The sequence below is a fragment of the Eulemur rufifrons genome, chromosome 8 (genome assembly GCF_041146395.1).
Source record: "Eulemur rufifrons isolate Redbay chromosome 8, OSU_ERuf_1, whole genome shotgun sequence".
NCBI classification, from domain to species: domain Eukaryota; kingdom Metazoa; phylum Chordata; class Mammalia; order Primates; family Lemuridae; genus Eulemur; species Eulemur rufifrons.
This window is the reverse complement of record NC_090990.1, coordinates 10,563,187-10,567,113: the sequence shown is the minus strand read 5'-3', so window position 1 is coordinate 10,567,113 and position 3,927 is coordinate 10,563,187.

The window sequence follows — 3,927 nt, the reverse complement described above, 5'->3', positions numbered from 1 at the left end:
CTGTCTTGGCTTTCATGTTTCTTCTTCGGTTAGCAGGTCTCTCCGTGTCCTCAGCTCCTCGTACGGGGGCATCCCCAGCCCTGGCACCCGCAGAAAAGGGTGTCGGAGAAGGGTGGCTCTGGGGGAGCATCTAGGCTTAAACCACACAGGGATGAGGTGAGTAGAGCCCTTAACTTTGCCCCTTGAAACGAGGTTGGGGTTGGGGGGCTGTCAGTGCCTCAGTCGTCCAATTCAGGAATGGAGTTTTTCCTGTTCTCACTGGGGCTTTGAAGAGGGTAAGGTGAGGTTAGCCATGGAAGCATCCAGAACAGGTGCTGGCACGTACCGTGTGCCCTGAATGTGTGTGCACATTCACATTCACCCCCAGCCTCTTCAGGAGGGAGCCTGCTGTCAGGTACCCACCGTCGTGGGCAGTGTGGCCCGATGCCCAGCAGGGGGCACCAAGAGGCCAGTCCTGTGTTCGGACGCAGCAGCAGGCGGGGGACACTTGGGCAGACGGGCTTTAGCTTCCAGGCTGCTGCTCTTGGCCGACAGGGTTGAGTTCCAGACTGGACCATCTGCACAGGCCACCAGCTGCCTGCAGCCAAGGTATGCCAGCACGGGTCACAGGAGCCTCTGGGTATGTCTGCTTTAGGTTGGAGAGCAGTAGTGGTCGGACCAGCCCCTCCAGCAGGCATTGCCCCCATGCCGGAGAGGAGACCCTGTCCCGACGCCCTATAGCGGCAGAAGCAGCAGCAGGTCACAGGTCTGTCCACGTGTAAAACGTGGGATTACCCAGCGCACGCCTTGGCTGCTTGAAGCTTCCCACCCCTTGATCCTGCCCTGGAGGACCCTCCCAGCCACGGACCCCCATGGTCTGCCAGGGAAGTGGACACCCTGCTGGGCAGCATCTGTGGAACAAGTAAATGGTTGACACATTCTGGCTGCTGTGTTGTGTAACGCCGCCCCCCAGGCCCCCGGTAATCCACAGCAGCCGTCTTGAGGGGCGGGGCCATTTATTCCCCTTTCATAGCAGAGAGAGGCGGAGACAGCGGCTCAGGCCGAGGCTGCCCCAAGTCCGTGCTTGGACCGACTCTGCCAAAAGGCCCCAACATCAAACTCCTACCCCACCCTCCAGGAGCTTAACCCCTGGCCGGGGCCAGGAACAGAACCCCTGCAGCCTGTGGCCACTCTTGGGGGGGCTGCCCACAGCTGCGGAGACAGCCAGCAGACCCCCACCTTCCCCTCGGGCTGCGTTGGTTGGTGTCATTATGGAACAGAGGGTCGTGGAGGGAAGGACATCAATCGGTCTTGGCCCTGTGGGGCTGTGGCTGGGGGCAGCTCCCTAGGTGTAGTTTGGGGCCTCGTCACCTGCGAAGCTGCCGCAGTCCCGCTACCCGGCCAAGCCAGCAGCCTTGGCCGGTACCCTCTGCCCTCCGCAATTTAGGCTCCCCGAGAGGAGCGGAAGGACCAGGAAAGTGGGAGGGGTCCTGGCACAGGACCTGGGGGATGACAGTGTACTGCGGGTTCTGCCACCTCATCCTGACGGGTGCTAGGTGGGGGCCCAGGAGCCTGGGCACTCCTCCAGGAAGAGGGCAGGGGTGTGGGGAGGTTGGGGGCAGGGTGTACAAGTCCCATTAAATGTTTTGGAAGGTAAAGGGGGCACTTAGAGCCGAGGGCATTCTGGGCACCAAGGCAGCCCTGGGGCAGAGGGCCTGTTTGGGGGCCACACGGGAGGTTTGGGACCTCCAAAGCCCTCAGCTGCCTCCCCTGCACCCGGCCCCTCCATCCGCACCCTTGGTGGGCAGGGCAGGCACAGGGAGTTGGCCTTGCTGCCGCAGGGACGGGTCTCGGCTTTCAGGGAGAGGAACAGCTGAGCGCCCAGTGCTGGGCGTCGTTTAGGGCTTTATGTGAACGACTTGGGTCCTTCCGACGATGCTGAGACAGGCACTGCTCTTGCCCCACTTGAGCTGGTGAGGAAACTGAGGCACAGAGCCCACTTAGGGAGCTTGTCTTACCTCTTTGACAGGTCCAGGGGACATTTCTTCCTCTCCTGTGCTAGGACAGCAGCACAAGAATGGTGCCAAGTGACCGCTGCCCTGGGCCTGGGGCACAGTGGGGAGGGCTGGGGCCTGGGGAACACATCTTTGTCTAGAAGGTGTGGCCAGCAAGGCTTCAGCTGTGAGCCCCTCAGGCGTAAGGATGTGGCAGGAGGAGCTGGAAGATCCAGACCTTGGGTTGTCGGTGCCTGATACAGAGAAACAAAATACTGCACAGGCCAAGCAGGCCCAGCTCTATCTGCTGCAGGTATTTGCTAACCAGCAGGGCTTGGGGGGCTTCCTCGAGCAGGTGCCCATCAGGGCGATGCTGCTGGGACCCTGGGGGTAGCTGGAGAGGGGTTAACCCTACCAGGGTCGCCTGTGGGACCCTTAACTCAGCTGGGGAGGGAACGGCCCAGGGCTGACTGGAAAAGCCCTTGGTTGGGGTTGATCAGAAGAGTTATGAATGGCCCCCACCCTCAGGCAGCCCTTGGAGGTACATGAGTTGCCCAGGAGAAGTCCTTGCAAGGTGGCAGATGGGGTGGGAAGTGTCCACTCCCACTTCTGGCCCCAGGGCTCCCCCTCTCCCTGCTTTTCTTGGAGGCGGAGTACCAGCCCTTGGGACACAAAGTCCCCCACTTTGGCTTTTCCAGATTATCTGGAAATGCACATTGGCCTAGGTGGCAACCTTGCCCCATAATTAGCTAATCCATCCCTTCACACCTTTGCAGTTCGCTTGAAGGCCTGTTCTATGGCACAGCCCTGGGCTGGGGACAGGGACAACCGTAAATCAAAGGTCTCTGCAGTGTAGGTCACAGACTGAGCACCATGGGCAGATTGATGAGCTGCGGTCCGTAGACTGTTCTGGGGTAGGTGGCGCAGCTCCCGGATCAGAACCCACATCTGGCCCCAAGACCGCGTCCAGGCACCCAGCTGTACCCTCCCTGGGCTGCTTCTGCCACTCGGTTCCTGCTTCCCTGGGGGACCCAAGCAAGGCCAGTTGGGAGTGCTCAGGCTTGGGGTCCCATCTCTGCTTGGTCCTGGCCGTGTGACCTTGGGCAAATCACCCAGTTCTCCCCCGTGGAAAATGGGAGCAGTAGCACCCACCTTAGGAGCCCCTTAGGATGACTAAAGGGGCTGCTTTGACCCTCAGCAAGGGCCACACATGCACTCCACTCACCCTGTGAGACGTGATCCCATCCTGCATGCTGGGAAACTGAAGCAGCACGTGACCAGCCCTCCATGGGCTGTTGATGCTGATGGGAACCTGGAACAGGGAGCTCCTGCACAGCCGCTGCTGGGTGGCCGGGGGACATGGGTCCCCAGCCAGGAGGCACCCCCTACACCCATGGCCCCAGCAGGCCAGGACTGGTTGGTTCTGAGCCTGGTTCTGCCTGACTCCCCTCACAGGGCCTGGCCCCGAGGACTGGAAGGGGTCCTGGAGAAGTATTCGTGGGGAGAAGCAGCATGGGAGCCAGTGATTGTTAAACCTCAGCGAATCTCAGCTTGCTTTAATAGCATCTGTGCCATCGTCACAGGGGTGGCCAGGCAGATGGAAATAAGTGGCCTCGAGTCCTGGAGCAGGAACTTGAGCTTTAAAAGTCAGCCCAGACCCGCCCCTGCTGTACCTTGTACCTCAGGGCACACCCTTCAGACCCCCAGGAGCCCAGAGCGTCCACCTGCTAAGGCCAGCTGCCCTTGGGGCATGGCACTGTCCTCTCTTGGGGCTGCCTCCAGCTCCTACCAGGGCCAAGGGGAGGCCTCTGCCTTCCTGCAGCCTGGAAGCTGTCACCCTGGGCTCTAGAGCCAAGACCCAGATTGCCGGGGATTGAAGGGGGACAGCAGCATTGTCTAGCCCAGTCCCTGCCCCTACCCAAGTGGGACAGCGGGACCACAGGGTCTCAACAGC